The sequence below is a fragment of the Rhineura floridana genome, chromosome 8 (assembly GCF_030035675.1).
Source record: "Rhineura floridana isolate rRhiFlo1 chromosome 8, rRhiFlo1.hap2, whole genome shotgun sequence".
Classification (NCBI taxonomy): domain Eukaryota; kingdom Metazoa; phylum Chordata; class Lepidosauria; order Squamata; family Rhineuridae; genus Rhineura; species Rhineura floridana.
In genome coordinates, this window is record NC_084487.1 from 78,549,754 (window position 1) to 78,573,329 (window position 23,576).

Sequence of the window (23,576 nt, forward strand, 5' to 3'; positions counted from 1 at the left end):
CACCCTCTGGAACTCTCTCCCTTTCGATCTCAGACATGCTCCCTCCCTGTCCAGCTATCGCCGAGCCTTGAAGACCTGGCTGTTCAGGCAGGCCTACAAGATTGGGACAGATTAACTTATGTTACAATTGAATTAATGAATTTTTTTTAGCTTAAAATTTGATTATTTTGATCTATATGTATTGTTTTTATTCTTGTTGTTCGTCACCTAGAGTGTCCCTAACCCGGACAGATAGGCGGCTGAAAAATAAAATTTATTATTATTATTATTATTATTATTATTATTATTATTATGAAGTGTATTATAAAGTGTTACTTGTATTCAAAGCACTCCTGAACCTTTTGCTTGTGTTCGGGGCCAATCTGACAAGATAAGTGAACTGAACATCCCTGACACTGGATGCTGGATGGTGGAGAGGCTTTAGAAGTCCTTGGCCCCTGAAATTTGGCTGGCTTCCAATTTGATGGTGTTCATGCGGAGGTCCTAGATTCAGTCCTCAGCATCTCCAGGTAGGCTGGGAGAGATCCAGTCTTAAATCTTGGAGAGCTTCTGCCAATCAGTGTAGCTAATACTGACTAGATGGACCAATGGTCTGTCTCAGTATTAGGCAGCTTCCTAAATGCAAATGTGCCCAAACACTATTACCCAATTTGGAACTTTTTTATGGTTTGTGGAAGAAGCTCAGAATTAATGGAGAGGGGTTCTTCGTGCATCATCTGTTTTTAACATAAGCATTCTTAACTTGTCATGTCAATTTTGTGGCTAGGTTGTCTGAGGGCAAGCATTTTAGGAAAATTAAATAAATAGAATCTCAGAGCAAGAAACTCTGTAAGTGGCAGTTTCCCTGTAAGGAAACTGTGGAGTAAATCCACTGTTATTTGTCTTCATTACATTTTCACCCACACAAATGGACAGCGGAAAAGTGGCTGGAGGCTCTCTGAGCTGTGAACTATTAATGTCAGAATACTGTGGAGCTGAAGAACAATACAAAAAAGCCTAAACATTTCTCTCCAATTTGTCTGAAAATCCATCCTTAAAATAAAACGTCTCCCAGCTCACCAGAAATTTTATGATTCAGATAGGCATAGAGGGTTAGTATCAAGATACACTAGTTATATTTTTTAATGATCACAGAGTCATAGATTTGGAAGGGATCTTGGAGGTCATCTGGTCCAACCCTTCACTCACTGCAGAATGCAACTACAGTATACCTGAGAGATGGCTGTCCCACCTTTACTTAAATACCTTCATTGAAGGAGAGCACACCACCTCCCTAAGTGGTCTGTTCCACTGTCAGAACAGCTTATACCATTAGGGAGGTTCTCCTACTGTTTAGTTTTAAATCTACTTCCTAGCAATTTCCACCCAGTTTTAGCCCTGCCCTCTGGAGCAAAAGAAGACAAATTTACTTCATTTTCTGTATGACAGCCCTTCAGATCATGCCCCCTCTTAATCTTCACTTCTCAAGGCTAAACACACCCAATTCTTTCATTAGGACTTTGGCTTTTAGACCCCCCTCACCATCTTGGTCATTCTCCTCTGGACACACTCCAGTTGATCAACGTCCTTCTTAAAACATGTCACCCAGAACTGGATAATGCACTGCAGATGTGATCTGACTAGCATAGAACAGAGCAAAACTATTACTTCTCATGAACTGCATATTGCCGTTAATGCAGCCAAAGATTGCTTTAGCCTTTATAGCAGCCACATTGCACAGCTGGCTCATGCTCAACTTATGATCACCTAAGGCACCTAGATCCTTTTCACGTGTACTGCTGCAAGCCAGGTCTCACCCATCCCATATTTTTGCCTTTGCTTTGTGGTATCTAAATTAGGGATGGGTGAGAAATTCACTTCAGTTTGCATTTCAAGCCGAATCTATCAAAATCTGCACTTTCCAAAACAATATGAGAACCAAAACACAGCCATCTTTTGAAAGTCACGCTTATTTAAATTTTTCAGTGCACATCACCAACCAACCATCGTTTATAAAAATGCATATGTTAGGGGAAAGTGCATAAAATGAATATATGAGTGAAAAAAACATACAAAAATGCATTATATGACAAGAAATTGCTTGCAAAAATGTGTACATTAGTGAAAACTGCCTACAAAAATGTGTTTAAGAAAAATTCACACCAAAATGCTGGAGAATTTTCATGAGGATTTTTTTTAAAAAAAAAAATCCGCAATTGCTGCTGAAATGTGGAGAAATGAATTTAAGATTGGAAAAATGAGACATGGAGAGAAAAGAAATTGACAGATTTTTCCATCCCTAATCTAAACTAAGGACCTTATATTTTTCCCTGTCACTTTCTTTTTGTTGGTTTCAGCCCAGCTTTCCAATCTGTCAAAATCATTTTGAATCTTAATCCTGACTTTTTTAGAATTTGCTTTAAAAAAACCCAGCTTCATGTCATTTACAGATTTGATAAGTAGCCCCTCTCAACTCCTTTGTTCAAGTATTTATAAAGTTGTTGAACAGCACAAGGCCTAACACAGAACTTGCCTGTAGCACTCCACCGAAGGCCTTGAAGCTGATAACAGAACTATTAATGAGCATGCCGTGGGTATGTTGGTTAACCAGTTTCAGATCCACCTAACAGTAGCATCATCCAGCCCATGTTTTACTAGGTTGTCATCAAGGATATCATGGGAGATTTGGTGGTCAGAAAATTATGAGAGACTGGAAACTGTGCCATGCAAAATGATGTAGCTCAAAGTCTTCATATCAATGGATTTTGTATGAATTAGGGATTGGGGAGAATATTCACTAAATCAGACTTGGTACCAGATTTTGACAAAATCCAGCAATCTGCTGTCTTTTTGGACCAGCATTGATTTCTTGCGGCAGGTTGCAGCTGTCATCAGCACTTTTTTTAAAAAAAAAATCAACTCTGAATTTTACATTCTTGTCTTCATAACTGGCTTTCCTCTAAGCAGATGTATTCTTAACTGCTGTCTAGGCAATAACAATCGCCATTCACATGCATTAACCCCCCTCTAATTTTAGGCAATTATCTGCCTAATTGATATGTAAATAGGAAAAAAAGTGGAATAGCATAAGCATTTCATAACTATTTTCATATAAATTTATGTTATTTTTCACTTTAAAAGATCAGTGGATCAGCAATTGTGAAAGCAAATGGGATCAAAAAAAGGGCAGATCTGCAATGAAAACCAGACTCTTGGAATTCAAGTAGATCAGAAGTAGGCGGCGAACCCTATCCCTAGTATGACTACACTAACATCAGTTAATTTAGAGGACAGGATGGGGAGAGAGGAATTCTAATTTATTTATTTTTAAGCATATACTTTGTGTCATATGTGCCAACTATAGTTTAATAAATGAACATGTGCGTTGGATTACAATGGTACAGCTGGAGGGGAAATATCATTGCATTAGATGCTACTCTTTGTATGTGTGAATAGAGTTCAAGTCTACAAGTTTGCCAAATAATAATGGTCTAGACTGATTTCATCAGAACCATCTTTCTCTATTTCTCAAATCTGCCCCACCTATTTGTTGGAGCCTTAAACTCTGTATTTCCAAAAGATTTGGGTCAAATCTTTTCACTTACTCCCAATTTCACATCTGAACGATCTTCAAGAGAAACATGATCCTAGGTAAGGTCATTTTGTTAGAACTGTATTTGTTATCAGAGAATAATGATCCTACTGCTGTGTCAAAGTGACAGGAGCGAGAGTGAAGGCCTCATGCTATCTAGTAAAAGCAACAAAAGAGCAAAACTGTGTGGATTGGATGGGAATGGGTGATTTGAGGGATAGAAGTTTGAAAATAGATAAAGTGAGAGCTGTGTAAGATGAACGCTTCTCTGGCGATGCAAAAGGAAGTATCCATACATCAGGAGTGGGAAACTACAGCTCTGTCAGCCAAATGCGACTCTCCACGCCTCTATAACAAGTTTCTGTGAATCTCCACAGGACTCATGTCTTCACTAGCCCTGCTCCACATGCCCTCCTCAAATGCTTTTGCATCACTGGAATGTGTCCTCGAACTGCAGTCATGTCCCTGATGTCTTGAATGGAAAGATGGGAGGTGGGCATTTAGAAACATCATACTTTCATGTGGCTGCAATGTAGATGAGTCTGAAAAAAGATGAGCCACATCTGTTGCTCCACCCACTTCTTCATCTGGCCCTGCACATCTTTTGCATTTTACTTACCCACCACTGACTTGGGGCCCCCTGAAAGGCTGGCCTTGAACAGATGGAGCCCTCAGGCTGAAAAAGATCCCCCACCCCTGCCCTACCTCAATAAAGGCAATGGGGAAACCCAGAAACAAGGGGAGCTCACCTCAGATTTTGTGGAATATGTCCAATGAAAGCAATCAGTGTTGTTTTTAAACTTAAATTTCATCCTGCAAGAGGACAATATTCCGACCACTTTGCCACTGTTGTTTATTTGTATTTGGCACAGGTAAGAATATTTGATCATAGGAATTAGAGCATTTCCAAAAAACATCAGGACTGAAAGTCAATTACACAAAATCAGATTTATGTTATAATATACCTCCTAAAGATCAAATTAGTATGTCCAATCAACTCAAAATCCCATTATTTCACAAGTCATTTTGTTATTTAGGAGTTCAAATTTCAAAAAATATGAACAAATCCTTCCAATTAAATTATGGAAGGATTTGGAATCAAATAATAGCAGATATTAAAAGATGGAATAAAATGAACTTGTCGCTAATGAGTCGAATATTGGTTATAAAGATGATGGTGGTGCCAAAATTTACGTACTTGTTTTATGTATTACCCACAGATATTGCACAATTTTTTAAAAAAATATGGCAATCAACAATTGATACATTTATCTTAACACAACAGAAAAAGATAAAGGGCAAATAACTACCTTATATAGATTACTACTTAAACAGGATTTGGGATCACAACAAGGGCTACGAACTTGCTGGGAAACTGACTGGGCTATTAAAATTGATCAAGAATATTGGACAAAAATGTGGGGGAAATTTCCCTTTAAAGCCACATCAGCTAAATACACAGAAATTTCACTTAAAATATTACAAAAATGGTACTTAACGCCATCCAGAATAGCATGGATAAACAAGTCCTACTCACCATTGTGCTGGAGAGGATGTGGAGTACGAGGATCTTATGTTCACATGTGGTGGGAATTCAAAGATTCTGGATGGAGGTCTTTGAAGAAATATCCAATATAACGGGAACGAAAGTAATAAAAACACTGGAATTGGCATTACTGAATAAATTTGATGGTCGAAATCAAACTATATTACACAAAAAGCAAATTGAGTATCTCCTAATAGCAGCACATATGCTGATAGCTAAATGCTGGAAGGAGGCAAAAGGATTAAACATTAGGAAATGGTACAGTATAGTATGGGAAATAGCACTTACAGAGAAACTCACTCAACATCTGAAAGTAGTAAGAGGACAAAAGAAAAAAGAAAGTTTTGCTACAGAATGGTCGTGTTTTATTACACATATAAACAAAACAACAGCACCAATACAGGTTCCAATTGTCTTTAAGAGTTTATGGCTACAATAGTTTTTCTCTTTTTTTGGAGAATAAAAAATACCTTGATTCGAGATCTGTCAACCTGTTAATTAATTATCATTAAATAACTAATGTTAAGTAATATGTATTGTATTTGTATTGTAAGTGGATAGCGATAGGCTGAAAACAAACACATATGTAAAGTATTAGTCTTTGTATATATGGTCTTTGAACTACGTTAAATATTTAAAATACACTTTTCTATGTATATTCCCAAATAAAAAATATATATTTCAAAAAAAAAGAAAAAAGAAAATATGGTCAAGATATGTAGTTGTATGTATTTAAATGCAAAATGCTGGGTGGATTAAAAACAAATCATGGATTATTGTGCAAATGGGATGAATGGAATTATGAATAAACACAGAAAAAGTGTGAATGAAAAAAAAAATTTGATCATAAACTATTTTCTGCATCAGGAGGTAAACACATTTTCTTCACCCTGCATGCTAAAACTATAATTTGTTGGTTATAATCTTCATCAAATGCTTAGCTAACCACAGATGGTTCTAATTGTTTTGCGGGATATATTGGCTCAAGTCACCAAACACTAGTGAAATCACTGTTCTGATTAAACCCAATAGTCAGTTTTGTTGGTCTCTAGAAGGAAACAACTATTTTTTTAAATTTTAACCCACCTTATTATTAATAATTTATTTTATTAAGCAATGTCTGCTTAATAGGGCAGATTTGCAGTGAAAGTAACATATAGTTAAGCAAGATCAACGTGATATTGTGTCAGGTTCCTGCTGAGTAGATAAACAATATCTAATAAAATCTGGCATGATTTAGGCAAGTTAAATTAAATTTTATGTAGCTTTTATGTAAATTTTATGTATTTTACTCCCATCCCAAAATGCAGCCTAAAATAAAGTTTTAGCAACTGAAACAATAATGTAGCCTCTTTTATGCACAAAGTAAACAATCTACTGTGAATATACCTGAGACTCACACAAGTGCTCTTCAGGCGTTCTGTAAACAGGGCAACAAAACTAATTGGTCGGTGGGGGGCTGTGGGGATGAGTCCCCTGGCTCTGCTCCATCCCATGCCAGTCACTCTCTGTCAGTTGGAGGGCAACTGTCTGAAGTGGGGAGCCTGCTTCTGCTTGCATAGGCTCCCCTTATGTCAAAGAACCTTGGATAATCCGGGATCTCCATGACACAGGGAGCCTGCACAAGTAGAAGCAAGCTCCCCACTTCACACAGTCACCCTCCAACTCAAGAAAGTTGATGAGGATGGGGGCAGAGCTAGCGCACTCACCCCCACAGTCCCCCCTCATGTGTTGCTTTACCCTGTTTCCAGAACACTTAAAGAGGGCAACATACCCCATTGTCATCGTATTGTCTATCTGTGTGCTGCATGACTTACAAAGCCATTACAGTGATGCGGCTCAGGTTTCATCACAGGGCCAGGTTTATATGAAAAAAGTACCCCTTCTTCTCCGAAATACACGGAGGGTGAAGACGGATGCAGAACTGAGCTGAAGTATTACCGGCACAGTACTTCAGTACAAACTGGAGGGGTGTGATGTAACTACCCCCTGAACCTCCCTTCCAAATGCATCTTAATTTCATTTCTGTGGCTGTTTGCAGACACAGAAAAAGCAAGTAGTGGGAGCAAGCAGCAGCGGTGGCTGGTGACCATTGGGGCTGGAAGGGCAGAAGGCCAACAGGAGGTGGAGTCAGATCCACTGACCACCAGAGCCAACTAATTCTAGCTCTGTCCCCCTCTTCCTCCTTGCTGAATTATACAAGGGCAACGCTGAGACTGAGCAGAGGGAAGCTGACAGGCAAGGCTGCCCCCTGAACTAGTTCTAAGCAGGAAGGCTGCCAGGTAGGGGCAGGCTGAGGGCAGAATAAGGTTGGTGGGGCAGTGCCCCACTTGCCCAAATGGATGAGCCTCCATTAAGAAGCTGACATTTCCTTGTCTTCCCTGCAATTCCCAGCTGGGAAAGGACAAATGACTCAGTTTCCAGACTGCTTGTGTCAAGTTTGCATGTGTTCCTCTTTAAATCTATATTTTAAAACTTAGTTTCCCTGCAATTCCTGAAGAGTCTCTTCTTCCAGAACACCATGGGAAACCAGGGATTACTGCTCAGTTTCTGTCCCATGGCTTAATGGACATACCTCTCTGATCTTTGTAGGAACCTGGCAAAAAAAGAGGGCCTGTCTTCACAACCCACAGAAAAAGCCACACACTTAGGGTTAATGTCAGCCATTGACAGTTGTAACATCTGAGGTGCAGTGGATGCAGTCAAAACACGGATTCACTGCATCCCAAGGCATTGTTTTCAGAGCACCAAATGTAAGTTCACATAGCATTCACCACACTTCAAATGTTCTATTCTGTTTACTTTTTCTCGGCAATACAGCTTATTAAATACAGTGAGTCTTGATTCAAGTTAAACAAGCATAGGAATCTTGGCTCTGGAAGACATAGACATTCTGAGGATGCTGGCCAATGTTAGTCTTACTCAGAGTAAACTCACTGAAATCAATTACTTAAGTGGCATGCATTAATTTAAATGGACTTGCTCCAAGTATGATTAACTCTGGAAAACACCTAAGGTTGCAGTCTTAACCCCACTTACCTGGGACTGGCCCATTGAATTTAATAGGAGTTATGTCTGAGTAGGAGGCTGGTATAGCACAGTGGGGAGGAGAGTCTGACTGGGAGTCCAGAGTCTGTGAGTTCAAATTACCTTTCATGTCTCCTGGGTGCAAAGGGCCAGCTAAAGATCACCCCACAGTGAGTGGCTCAGGGGTTATGTGCCCTGCCACATGTGCAGCCATGGACAAGCTGCATAGTCCCAAGGAGCCCAGTTGCCCCCCAGCTGGCAGTTGCGAACAAGGAAGGGGCTGGCTTGTGTAGCTGTGGCAAGCTGAGCAGGCCCTAGCCAACTGGGGAGGACTAGCCTCAGAGGAAGGCAATGGTAAACCCCCTCTGAATACCGCTTACGATGAAAACCCTATACATAGGCTAGCCATAAGTTGGCATCGACTTGGAGGCAGTCCATTTCCAGGTCTGAGTAGACATGGATATGGTTGCACTGAGAATGATCAACTGATCCTTTTAAAAACATTGTTTCATGAACAGGAAAAAGTATACAGCTCATAGAAGGGAAAGAAGGATTCAAGATGAGTCTTCTCTCCTGACTTACATCACTTTCATATCAGTAGCAGGATAGGTATTATTTTCTGGCTGCAGCAACATTTTCTTTCTTTCTTTAACAAAATTACTGTATATACTGCTTGATTGTAATAGAACCAGTAAGCAGTTTACAAACAAAACATTGAAATTATCAACAGAAGACAGTTTTAAAAAGTTTTTAAAATTCAACATATAATTAAAATTAACAGGAAGCTTAAAAAGATGTTACAACTTTTGTCTAATTATACATGTCTGGAGAGGCTTGCCTAAACAAAAATATTTTAAGCAGCACCGAAACAGTACAGCAAAGGCACCTGCCCAATGTCAGTACGCAGGGAGTTCCAAAGTGTAGGTGCTGCCACGCTAAAATATCAGTTTCTTACAAGTGCAGAACAAGTATTATGTGGCACCTGTAACAGGGCCAGTTCCACACTGCTTCTAAGATTTAGAAATGTTGAAAATGAAGATCAATTTTACTCACCCAGTCAAGTAATTGATAAGAATCGATAAGGTTTGAAAACAATGTTGTACACGTAATGGCTTCCTAAATTATACAGTGCAGTGACATTGGGATGTGTATTAGGTGCTCTAGAAACAGGGTAAAGGAAGACGGGGGGGACTGTGGGAATGAGTGCACTAACTCTGCCCCCATCTTTGTCACCATCCTTGAGCTGGAGAGTGACTATGTGAAATGGGGAGCCTCCTTCTACTTACACAGACTCCTTGTGTCATGTAGGTTCAAATATAATATTGTCTATGAGAGCCTAACTTAGGGAACCCTCATCTGTACGTGTGGAAAGAAATGAAGTGAAGGTTCCTCTTCCCATGGTAAACTTTCTGCTTCCTTCAGCGGAGACAAATATTGGACTGCATTATGACTATGAAAGCATTTTTTCCTCTTCTGCATGGAAGCAAATCTGCCTTGCAGCTAAATTAATCACTACAGAGTTCCCATTTGGCCAGATGTTTCCTGTTCTGTTCAGCTAGCAAAAGGAGCCTGTTTGTACACATTGCCTGCTCTGGTAGTTTCTTGCAGGTGTGGACTTTGAAGGCTTATCACCCAGCTGTGTATTAATAGTCTGTTAAAAATTCTTTCTCTTTATCCTTTATAGAGGTTATTATTTGAACTGTATTTGCATTTTCAAACAGTGCACAAGGGGTAAAAGAAGACCCCAACAAAAGTTAATAATATATATTCTGGCTTGCTTAAGGTTCATATACTCTTGTTTGGGTCACTCACAGTATAAAAGTGGCTAACTGGTGGCCCTCCAGATGTTGTTGGGCTACAATTCCCATCATCACTGGATGCTGGCTGGGGGTAAGAATGGACAAATCTGACAATTTTGTTTTCTCTCTGTTTGTCATTTTTCCAGTCTTAAATCCAGTACTCTACATTTCCACAGCAATTTGCAGATTGTTTCTTGTTAAAAAATATACTCAACAAAATTCATCAGCGTTTTAGTGCAAATTTCTCCTAACACGTTTTTGTATGCAGTTTTGATGAATATACACATTTTTGCAGGCAATTTCCCCGAATATAATGCTTTTTTGTATGTTATATTCACTAATATGTGCATGCGTTCACCCAATATGTGCATTTTTGTACACATTGTTCAATGTTATATAAAGATAATCTAGGTGCCTAAAGCATATAACACATGGGGCTCTTTGCTGAAACGCTGCAAGTTCCCCTGGGAATGTGTATGGGGAAAAAATTGTGTGTTCCCTCTGATTTTTTTTATTTATTTATTTATTGAATTTTTATACCGCCCCACTAGCATAGCTCTCTGGGCGGTGTCCAACAAATACAATAAATACAATAGAATCACATAGAACAATACAAAAAATATAAATGCAAATCCACAATCTAAAACCAATTAAAACATGTTTAAGAAAAGCTAAAATGCCTGATAAAATAGGAAGGTTTTGACTTGGCGCCGAAAGGATAGCAATGTCGGCGCCAAGCGCACTTCTTCGGGAAGACTATTCCACAGTTCGGGGGCCACCACTGAGAAGGCCCTAGTTCTTGTTACCATCCTCCGAGCCTCTCTATGAGTCGGAACTCGGAGCAGGGCCTTCGATGTTGAGTGTAGTGTACGGGCAGGTTCATATCGGGAGAGGCGTTCCGAAAGGTATTGTGGTCCCGTGCCGTATAAGGCTTTATAGGTTAAAACCAACACTTTGAATCTGGCCCAGAAGCATATAGGTAGCCAGTGCAAGCAGGCCAGAACAGGTGTTATGTGTTCAGACCGCCTGGTCCTCATTATTAGTCTGGCCGCCGCATTTTGCACCAGCTGTAGCTTCCGAACTGTCTTCAAAGGCAGCCCTACGTAGAGCGCATTGCAGTAATCCAATCGAGAGGTTACCAGAGCATGAACAACTGAGGTGAGATCTTCTCTGTCCAGATAGGGACATAGCTGGGCCACCAATCGAAGTTGGTAGAACGCATTCTGTGCCACCGAGGCTACTTGAGCCTCGAGTGACAGAGAAGGATCTAAAAGTATTCCCAGACTACGATCCTGTTGTTAAGTTGTTATGATTCTACAGCACTGACCACAAATGCTTAAGCATTTCGGAAAGCATCCTGCTTCAGTCAAAAGTGCTTCGCAGATTGTCTGATTTGGCTCAGGATCCAAATACCCTTTGGGAAAAAATAAAGTTCCTTGAATGAGTGATGGCAGGCCAGCTCCAGACACTCTTGGATGAGACCGATTATCTGAATTCATTTCAGTTGGGTTTCAGACCCGGTTTTGGCACGGAAACAGCCTTGGTCGCCCTATATGATGACCTTTATCGGAAGAGAGACAGGGGGAGTGTGACTCTGCTGATTCTCCTTGATCTCTCAGCGGCTTTCAATATCCTTCTGGGGAGACTGGCTGAGTTGAGAGTGGGAGGTACTGCATTGCAGTGGTTCCACTCCTACTTGGCAGGTCGGCTCCAGAAGGTGGTGCTTGGAGAACATTGCTCGGCACCCTGGACTCTCCAGTATGGGGGTCCGCAGGGGTCAGTTCTGTCCCACATGCTGCTCAACATCTACATGAAACCGTTGGGTGCGGTCATCCGGAGCTTTGGAGTGCATTGCCATCAGTATGCTGATGACACACAGCTCTATTTCTCCTTTTCATCCTCTTCAGGTGAGGCTGTCAATGTGCTGAACCGGTGCCTGGCTGTGACAATGGACTGGATGAGGGCCAATAAACTGAGGCTCAATCCACACAAGACTGAGATGCTGCTAGTGGGTGGTTCTTCTGACCAGATGGTGGATGTCCAATCTGTCCTGGATGGGGTTGCACTCCCCCTGAAAGAGCAGGTTCATAGCTTGGGGGTTCTCCTAGAACCATCTCTGTCACTTGAGGCTCAGGTAGCCTTGGTGGCACGGAGTGCCTTCTACCAACTTTGGTTGGTGGCCCAGCTGCACCCCTATCTGGACAGGGATAACCTGGCTTCAGTTGTCCATGCTCTGGTAACCTCCAAGTTAGATTACTGCAATGCACTCTATGTGGGGCTGCCCTTGAAGACGGTTCGGAAACTGCAGCTGGTGCAAAATGCAGCGGCCAGATTGGTAACAGGGACCAGACGGTCCGAACATATAAAACCGATTCTGGCCCACTTGCATTGGCTGCCTGTATGTTTCCGAGCTCGATTCAAGGTGCTGGTTTTAACCTATAAAGCCTTACATGGATTGGGACCACAATATCTGATGGAACGCCTCTCCCGACACGAACCCACCCATACACTACGTTCAAGATCAAAGGCCCTCTTCTGGGTGCCTACTCCAAGGGAAGCTCGTAGGATGGCAACAAGGGAGAGGGCCTTCTCAGTGGTGGCCCCCAGATTATGGAATGATCTTTGTGACGAGGTGCACCTGGCAACAACATTGTTATATTTTTTCGGCACCAGGTCAAGACTTTCCTCTTCTTCAAGGCATTTTAGCATGTGTTTTATACTGTTTAAATTTTTAAATTGTCTTTTAAATTGTTTTTATAAGATCTGTTTTAAATTGTATTTGTTTTAATGTTTTTAGTTAGTGTAAACTGCTCAGAGAGCTTTGGCTATGGGGCGGTATACAAGTATAATAATATAAATAAATAAAATAAATTTCTTCCCCACCCTTCTGACAGAGGTGGATGCAATTTACAGGTATAGTAGCCCTTGCAGAGTGGACAGAGTCTGATAAATAAAGTACAGGCAAATATGAAAATAGCATACATTGTGCAGAAAACTATCCTGCAAAATTCCAGAAGGATGGATACAGGGACTAGGTAGTTAAGGTGAATGAAGAAGAAAAAAGAAGACAACTTGAGGGTTGCATTTCTATAATTCATTTTGGAGATTATCCTAGGGAAGCTGGAATTCAGGAACAGCTGGACACAAGGCAGAGCAAACCCATAAACAGCCTTTCCCAACCTTTGGGTACGCAGATGTTGTTGGACTACAACTCCCATCAGCACCAGCCAGCATGGCCAATGGTCAGGAATGATGGGAATTGTCATCCAGCAACATCTGGGGACCCAAAGATTGGGGAAAACTGCAAAGAACTGGAGTGAGGCACCACTTTCACCCAGATCACTGAATAAAATTGGGCTCACTGGACTCTTTCTGGAAGGAAGGGCGGATTAAAAATTTAATAGTAAGTAAGTAAGTAATTTGTGGTTAAGCCTGTATGGGCCATATTTGAGAGGTGTGCTGGGTGGTCCTCTTGTCAATCTGCTGAGAACATATGACATCAGGTGGATGTGATCCTATGTTCAGCACCAAATTTAAACATTGCTGAATGCAAGCTGCAGCTCCAAAGGAACAATGGAGAGCATCCTATTGTTTGTTTCCAGCCTCTCTTTACCTGTTCTTCTCTTACCTGTCAAGTGAGTGATAAGTGGGCATGGTCAACCCAAAACAACCTTGTAGGCCAAATTGGGAAACCTGGAGGGGAGGCCTAATTAGGCCTGTGGCCCAGAGGTTCCCCACCACTGTAACAGAAAGATAAAGAAACAGAATGGTCATCACCATTTGAACCACTTAGACCCTGACAGTGGCCTCCTTAGAAACTCTTGAGATTATTATGCTCCAGTACCAGAATACAGGATTCTATCATGTCAGCTGGAAGCCAGCTCATGACACAGACATCTTGTTCATCCATTGCACAATTCATTATCTACTTCCACTCAGTGTATGGGTGTTAAGCTGGATTTAAATCACTTTATAGGTGCTAAGCTGAGCCCCGCTATAGCATATTACATGAAACAGCAGCCACAAATCAGGTATATTGGATTTATCTTTGTGCTTGAGCACTTTGTCTGTTAATGGAGGCAGACTTATTAAGTGAAAAGCTTATCTCAGCCATCTCAGCCAATTAGATTTTAGCCAGTTTAGACACATGCCTTTAGAGAGAGAGAAACTGCATTTCTGTTCAACCCATCTATTTCACAAGGCATATTCAATGGAAATATATAGGAAAACAGTTTTCGTCATGAATTATTTTATATTGAGTCTAATGACACAGTTCTAAATTCCATACATTTTCACTGGCATTTATGTCCACAATAATACTTTTGGGTGGCAACAGTAGGGATGTTTGACAAATTTGACTTATGTTATGTTATGTTATGTTACAGTTTATTTCTAGGCCCCTTTTTGGCCAAAAAGGCCCCCAAGGTGGCTTACACACAAATAGAAAAACACAAATACAAAATACAAATAAAAACAATGCAATTTACAAAAATTTAAGCCAACAAAATCTTAGCATTTTTAAAAAGCAACAACAGCTAAAAACCAACCGCATTCATCTCCCTGGTAAAGGAGAGTCACCAGAAAAAAAGTCACTAAGAGCAGGGGTGAGGGGGCAAAGCAGGTGGAAAAACTTGCCCCTTAATGGTCCCAGCACAGTCTCACCCCTGCAGCATTACCTCCCAGTCTGCAGCTCCTCCTGATAAGGTCCAGGCAGAGGGGTGAGGCAAGGCGGGTGGAAAAACTGCTGTGAATTCTAAGACAGACTGTCCTGATCCACACCTCCTGAACTCATGTCAGACTGGAATGCAATTTTCCTCCAGAGTTTGAACTACTTCAAAATGTTGCACTTGAGTTCTGGGTTCAAAACGCATACCAGAATGTTTTTTTTAACAAGTGTGAGTATAAATTACTTATGTATTTATGTATATTTCTTCCCGTCCTTCACCATAAGGCCCCAGGATGGGTTACAATAATAAAATATACCCTTATGAAAGCAAATAAAACAATTACAGCCAAGAAAGAAAATGTTTAAAATAATGTGCAAAATCAATTAAAAACAATTAATTCCACATATAAAAACAATACAAACATTTAAAAATGCATATATAAAAGCAGTTAAAAATAGCTCTAATACAGATGAAGACTAGCATATACTGTAGATCTCTACTTAAAAGGCTTGTTGAAAGAGAAAAAGGTCTTCAGTAAGTGTGGCACCTTCTAATATGTAATGGGAGGGAATTTCAAGGGGTAGGTGCTACCACACTAAAGGTGCAATTACTATATCATGTGGAATGGAACCTGTAGGAGACCCTCTCCTGCAAAGCTCAGTGATTCATTGAGTACATAAGGGGGAGACAATCTTTTAATGCTTTTATAAATGCATGGCTTGAGATAAAATACATTTATAAATGCAAGTTTTGTGATAAAATCATATTTAAACTTATATATGAATTGTCATGGATTTTTACAAGATTAAAAATTAATGTGGAAACAGGACAGAATGGATTTATGAAAACATACGTGAAATTGACATGCATTTGAAATAGACTGATTTGTCCATCACTAGATTTCAGGTTATAAATGTTGCCATATTCCTAAAGTTATTCTGATCCCAACTGTGCTTGTCTTGACTGATTAAAATATTTGTAGTTGCAATGGCCCATATTCATTCATATTTCAAGGTGAGCGTTAATTGGCAATGGTTATGGTGTAATAATATCTACATTCTCACCATCAAATGCATAGAAAATCAAGTTTGATCAGGTCCACTGAAGCCACCCCTGAATTCCATGCATTCAGAGAAAGTGAGAGTGGGGCTCCAATATTCCTTGCTACATTCATTGGTCTTCTTCTGTACAAACTGGATATCCCAAGGTTTTTGCATATTATAAGCACCCCAACCCCAAGCTAGTTTGTCTCTGGATGTGGGAAACCTTTCCATAAACAATTTAATGAGATGCCTTCTCTAAATGAGCTCTTTTCTGCTACTTTGACAGACAGACAGGAAGTGGAACAGATGGTGCTGGGGAGAGGGCTTTAAGTAAATATAACTTAAGCAGCCTAAAAAATTGAACATTCACAATTAATTTAGAAAATATAATATTGATTGTCCATTGCAACATTAATGTACTGTTTCATAGTCAGTACAAAGCATGAAATAAATTGACTTGGGACTAGGTTGGTAAGTTTTGGCTTGTATTAGCATAATTAATTATGCTTCATTGTAACACTCCCTTGAGCTCAAGATGGAATGCTTACTTCCTTGCATAAAGAATTGTTTTCTTTCCAGCCATACAATTCCTGCAGTATATCACAGAACCGTAAGCAAGAATTAAATGACAGGTTGGATCCTGTTCTTGTAGCATGCTATATATTAATGCCCTTGATTATGCTCCTTTATGTGAGTAGATGCTCCTACACAAAATCTGCATTACAGAATTTTAAACAGGTTTATACACACAGAGGAGTAAGCAATTTCATATGCAATTTGGTGGCAAACTCATTATATTGTCCTGAGTCTCAAACAGCATTGTAAAGTAAATAAATAAACTATTTGAGAGAACTCTGAAAGGGTTTGGAAGCAAATATTATAATTAAAAATATTGGGCTAGAATTTATCTAACATATCAAAAGTTCAGCATTCAATAGGAGGGGCAATCATTTCAAGTGTGGGGTGCAAGGTTTGCAGCCAGGTTCAATGGCTCACTCTCTGATGTATTAAAGATCAGATTGCAAAAACAAAAAAACAAACCACCACATACAAACTCACAAATGTATTTGTGGTGCTTGATTCATCTTTACATTAATGCATAAGGTTGCTTATCTTTGCCATCTAGTGCATAGGTTGTTAGCTCATTTTTGCTTAGTCATTCCCCATGTTGGGAATGGGTTAAAAGAAGTGCAATTATGTGAAGGTCACACAGCTGCACCAGATCAAAGGGGCTGGCTATAAAATACAAGCCCAGGGACCCAGGCTGTGTGGGGGAAGATAGGAGTAAAGTTTATGTTGGTGAGTGTATTTTGTATGCACATTGATAAAGTTTGTTTAGCTTGCACAAAGCTCTGTGTCGGAGTGGTCTATGCCTCATTGCTGGTTCAGGAACGCTGTTACTCACGCACCTCTGTGTCCTGTGCAACAAGTTCATCTGCCTTGTTGGTTCGGGGCACAAGAGAGCTCAACATAGGTTCATTATATACTGTATATATATATATTTATAACAATAGGCAATATGCACAACCAGTGAGTTGATCAGAGATTTTAGATGCTCTGGTCTGACAAGCAGAAGGAGTGGCTGCTTCCTCTACTCATGCTTAATAGCACTCCTGAAATACAGTTTTCTTTATAGGACAATCCTATGAAGAGAGGAGAAAGGGAACCTGCTGGGAAGGTAAGGTGGTAGCATTTTTATGCCTTTTATTCTTCTGTCAGCCATGGATAATGATGAAGATGATGATATTCCTACACATTGGTCTCAATGGAAAGGAAAATAAGTATGCCAATACTGGAACAGATTCAGAAGAGGGCAACAAGGATGATCAGGGGACTGGAAACAAAGCCCTAGGAGGAGACACTGAAAAAATTGAGCATGCTTAGCCTTGAGAAAAAAAGACGGAAAGAAGATATGACAGCATTGTTCAAGTACTTGAAAGATTGTCACACAGAGGAGGCCCTGGATCTCTTCTCAATCATCCCAGAGTGCAGGACACAGAATAATGGGCTCAAGTTGCAAGAAGCCAGATTTTAGCTGAACATCAGGAAAAACTTTCTAACTGTTGGAGTGGTACGACAATGGAGCCAACTACCTAAAGAGATGGTGGGTTCTCCAACATAGGAGGCATTCAAGAGGTAGCTGGACAGCTACTTGTTGGGTATGCTTTAATTTGGATTCCTGCAGTGAGCAAGGGATTGGGCTCAATGGCCTTATAGGCCCATTCCAACTCTACTAATTATGATTCTATTATCTTTTGAAATGTCAGGAGAATGAGAGAGGATCATCTGATCTACCATCAGAAACTCCCTTTCTGAAATTACTATTGAAGTACCAACAGGGCAGTGGAGTTTTCCAGAGTTGCAACTGGGTGTCTTGCAAGAGTAGATCTTCCTCTCCACAGGCCGAGAGAGAAATCTGCTATTTTCTGTGTTCCCTGGAACACCATCCAAGGGAACATAGGACTGTACCCTTAATGCTTCTATGCAATAATTTTTTGCTGCCTTTTATTGTTTATTGTTGATTTTTAATTATTGCTGTATGTTGTGCTTTTAATCTTTTGTTGTAAGCTGCTCACAAAATTGTTTGCTGATGGACAGCTATATAAATCAAAACAATAGCAACAACATCACTCAAGGATAAGAAATTGCACTTTGCACAGTGGATATGCCCCATAATCTACACATTTAGCGCTGGAAATAAAACTGTATCCATGGTATCCATAAATGTTAAAAGCCTATTTTTTCCATTCAAACAGATCCTGGACTTGGAATCCTGAAATTATTAATGCCAATGAGATCTTCCAATGATGTAGAAGAGGTCACAGCACTTTTCACAGTATACCCTTCTGAACATCTGCTTGAGGGAGAATGCAAAAGCATACCTGCAGTTGTGACTTATGCTGAGTGCAGTTTTTAGTAAAATATTTGCCTAAATAGCACTTCTTCAAAAGTTTCTTGAAATATGGGCAATCGCCTGAAGTAGGTATAATTCATCATCTGCTGAAAGGATACTTATTAAAATTGACCAGCTGACAAAATGATTGAATCTTGAGTAAGGCATGCACCTTAAGTAACAATGTTATGGATATAATGACATCTTGCAATGACTGATATGCCAATAATTACCATCAAAACATTTACTAATGAATAGATAGTCAGAACAATTAGGATGGAAACAAAGTTTTTCTTTGAACGGAGTAATTTAGGGTTGAAGTTGTAGATAGCATCTTCACATTTCTTACTCCTGGTGAGCTGTCAACAACAACAAAAACAGAAATGTTCAATTTTGTGGGGAAATCTTCCTTTAAAATAGTATTAAGTTGCTTTAAATCAAAATTACATTTCCCACTAGTATCTCTTATAAAGGCATAAACAGTTCCAAACTCCAATCCTATTTTGTATAGACTGTGTGCTATATTTAGCATTCAAACACTTCTCAGCTCTAATGACACTCAAGCATATTTCGGTGCCAATAATATTTTACTGCATCATGAAAGAGGTTGTAAGCAGTTTTATTTAGGGTGGGTGAATAGTCCATTCAACGAGTGTGTGTGTGTGTTCGTGTGCCTGTGCCCCCCCCCTGTCTGTCTGTCTGTGTGTGTGTGTGAGAGAGAGAGAGAGAGGGCATTCTTACCTGAAATACTGGCAATGATCTAAGTGAATTGCAGTTTTTACACCTCTAATGAAAGCTAAGCAAATGATGAAAGTAATATGGTCAGTGGGAAGAAATAAGCTCCAACATCCTAAATTATTGTTAAATCAATGTTTTGAAAGCTGATCTTCATAGAGATCATAAGTGTGGCTCCCACTGAGCTGAGATGGCTTTTCATGATTTCCGGTAGAATAGTAATCTTCAAAAGTGAGTGTACAATCAGGGACACTAAGGCTGCAACAATACTCTGGAATTACTAGATCATTATGTGGAAATTTGTAAATAATCACAAGAATTTTAAAACCAACTGACTGATATAAATTGCTGGGAACATGCTATGACAAGGAAAATTGTGAAAAGCATTTGGCTTTTATGTTAGACATATGTCAAAGTATTTCCTTTTTGGTTAAAAGAAGATGCCTCTGTTCATTTGTAACCAAAGCTTAGGTGACAGCCTTGTTCTGCCTATGCATTGGGTAATTTTTTCTACATTTGTAATTGTCTGTATTATCTACTGATCTATTTATAAGCATATATGTTACAATGTGTTATATTTGAATGATGGCATCCTTTTGTGAGTAAGGACAGTCCCAGACAAATTTTGTGAACAATTCTTGGCAACCACTTTAGAGGTTATCTTACAATCAAACAGTATATAAATTTTGTTAAATAAATTATATTTTGTTAAAAAAAACAATGTTCAAAAACCTAGATGTACAATGGATTAATCTGGACAATTAAAGTACAGCATAGAACTTACATTCCAAATATACATGAGGCCATTTTAGTTAATAGCCCAGATCATCCCATTTTAATTACTCCTGTGTATATTTACACAAAAGTCAGTTGCACCGTCTACAATGGAAATTTGGTAAGAATATATAGGATTGTACTGGTACAGTGAGATCTTGTCCAATGGGGCTTACTTCCTCATAGGGGTGGGGGAGAAGTTTGATTCAGTTCATATTGTAAGGCAAACCCACCTAACTTGCACTTTCTTTTCGGTTCACAACATGCGAACCAAAGCAAAGTCATTCTTCAAAATTCACACAGCTCTGAATTGGGCAGTGCATTTCTCCAGCCCAATAATGTGTATAAAATGCATGTAGTAGGATAAAGTGTGCATAAAAATGCATTTATCTGTGAAAATAACATTAAATGCTTTGTATTGGTTTGCAAAAATGTGCATATAAGGCAAAATTATGCAAATGTACCAGAGAAAATTCACTGATGAATTTTCATGAGAACTTTTAAAAAATGCACACTGACAGAGAAACATGCAGAACTATAGTGAAGATGGGAAAAGTGGGAAACTTGAGAGAGACCAAAACTGACATACTCTCCCATGCCTACCTTCTTGTAGATGTGTTTAGGATGGCAACCTTAATCTTTCATTATGTCCAGTACCGACTTTTCTATACCATATACTTCCTGACCTTCTCCCATTCCTCCTTGAACTTTCCCATTTTGTTTCCCCATCCACATGAATGTATAACTGACTGATCATCAGTTAGTGAGTTGGTGTTAACCTTACCAAGGACCTTTAACAGATCAGCCCTAAATATGCTTCTCCATTTGCAAACATTTTATCTGGATAGTCACTAACAGATAGTTTTCCAATTCCTTCTTCCCATTCATTCTTATCTTCTTCATGGTTTCCATTCTGTCTGGGAAATAAAGCAGTCATTAAGTAATGTCAGGTCTCTCTTGATTACTATGTCTAGAAACATTTGCTCCCATTCAAGCCACAATAGCCCATGTTCACCAGAATCTTTTCTAAAACACAAAATGAGCCAAATCAGCAGGTGTCTGCTGCTGCTGCTTTTTTTTAACATCACTTCATAGTTCAGTTACCAAGCTGCAAAATCTCTTTCAAATTGACAGTTGCTTCAAGCCACCAAAAAGTAAATTGTAACAGCATTTTAGGTAGCACAAGAAACTCGCTAAGCCTGAAAGAGGGCTAAGTTGAACAGCAGTGCCTAGTTGTGGAGGGCACTTACTCCTTGCAAGCACAAAGCATGTTAACAGCAGACCATAAATTTCAAGAAACACTACAAATAAGGTGAGTCAAAAGGCTATTGACTATAATCAGTGAAATTTCAACTTCAAGGAAAGCTTTCTGCCTGGAATGATTGGTGAAGTGGGAGCAATAATTTGTTCCTTACAACTCAGCTTGGCAAAACATTGCCTCCAACAGCCTGCCAGGTAGCTTTTGCTAGCACACAGTTTGCAGGAGGCAAATTTCCTCCCAGGATTTCCAGAGAATGTAGGGTTCATGATTGATTTGATAGTACAGTGCTATGCATTCTGTACGCACTGGGGGGAGTGTGTTAATACACTGAATGATCAAGCTTTACTGCTATAATACCAAAGTCATCATCAAGCAATTGCTACTGGGAGGAAACCTGTAGGCTTGCAAACAAAGAAACAAACCAGAACTTGATAGTAAAAGCTAAGTGAGACTTTAAGGGAGACTTGCACCCCTCCTCCCAAATGTGAAAAGCAGGAACTCACAGATGTTTGGAGATCACACCTCCTGACCTAGGGCTTATCCAAACGGAGCGGGATAATCCACGGTTTCCATATTCGGTTTGTCATCTGATAGTCCTCACTTGCCTTTTAGTTCGCTCTTTCCCAATAAAAAAAAATGCTTTATTGCACCCGCACACGCAGTGGTAAGACCCCTACATTCTTTTCGCTTTTTCCAGGCTCCGCCTCTAAAACCTCCCGCTATCAACCAATTGGTCAGCAAAAAAATTACGTATGCTCCTCTCCCCCTTTGCAACGAAGCACAATATGGCTATAATGGAGTTCTCACCTCGGAAGGAAAGGCTGCTGGTCAGTTTCACGCCTGCCTTGTTTGTATTTGCAATATTATGCTTAAATGAATGTATGCTTTTCTGCCTTTATTGATATTTAAGTAGATACACACGCTGGCAATTGCACTTATTTCTCCAAAAAAGCAAGCAACGTGTCACCCCCCCTCCTTCTCCCTTTCCTTCCCACAGAGAATGAAATTGAGAAAGCTTTCCAGAGGCAGGCTGAAACCGACCACTGCCCCCTTTCTCACTTGCTGTGCATTGCAGATCTCACCCAGAGTGGCCGCCCAGTGTGCAGGCTGGCAAAAAATAAAATGCATCTGCGCAGTAGTTGCAGACCCCCCTCAACACCCCACCATTGCGATGATTGGTTCAATTTTCCCAGGCTTATTCTCGCACATGCACAAAAGTGCAGATACGTGATTGGCTGGAATTAGGAGAAGGGGCAAGGGGAAACACCCAAAAACTGCCCATCAGCTGTAAAGTCTGCGGTATTGCATCCTAACTCCTGAAGGCACAGCGGATGATTCCCGATTTTAAACAGCAAATCGCATTTTTGCCGGTATTGCAAGGAGCGGATTTAACCCACGAAAATACGTAACACCGCGAGACGTCATTTGGACGACTGAAAAATAATGAACACACATAGCGGGTGTGTCACACATTTTGCAGCCATCTGGATGAGCCCCTAGAAAGCTGTTGCCTACCTCATCCCACTTTATGAAATGATCATGGAGGCAGTTTACACTATAAAATTTCTGCATGTGATTGTGCATACAGGTGAACAGCTGTGAGGTTCATGTTAGCACAGGAACTTAGGATCATAGGAAGATGCCTTATACTATGTCAGACCTTCAGTCCATTTAGGTCAGTATTTTCCACACTGACTGGCAGCAGTTCTCTAGGATTTCAGGCAGGGGTCTCCCCCAATCCTACATGGAAATGCTGGGAATTGGACCTGGAAACTACTGTGTGTGAAGAAGGTGTTCTACCACTGAGCCTTGGCCCTTCTCCATGATTCCTGCATGAATCAAGCACATCACACAAAATGAGCCAGCAGGTACTTCTGTGATTGTGGTTACGGGAGAAAACGAATCACCATGCAAAGAAATCTAATAGTGCCAACTAATTGTAGTACTAGTAACATTTGACATAGCTGCGTAAGTGCTCACTATGGTAGGGCGATGTGCAATATTTAACAATGACTTGAGAAAGGACCCAAACAGTGGAGTAGTAATAACTTCCAGTTTTGCCATGTTCTTCAGTTAGGCTGTTTATTGTGCCAAGGACACATCAAAAAATATTGGTTGGTTTTTTTACTGACTGGGTGAAGGGAGGACAAACTACAGCCCTAGAGCCACACATTTCTTCAGACTAACTTTATGCAGCCCTTAACCAAAAACCCTCTGCAAGTGATCAGTTTAGATTTCTGGCAAGTGCAGTACATCTAAC

The 23,576-nt window shown here is 40.1% G+C and overlaps 1 long non-coding RNA gene across 1 annotated transcript; it reads left to right on the plus strand.

Annotated features, from left to right (window-relative positions):
* Positions 1–16,872: 16,872 nt before the first annotated feature.
* Positions 16,873–19,981, plus strand: LOC133389991 (uncharacterized). The gene is made up of 3 exons (XR_009764258.1): positions 16,873–16,952; positions 17,290–17,331; positions 18,410–19,981. It is a non-coding gene; the product is annotated as an uncharacterized LOC133389991 (long non-coding RNA).
* Positions 19,982–23,576: the final 3,595 nt, after the last annotated feature.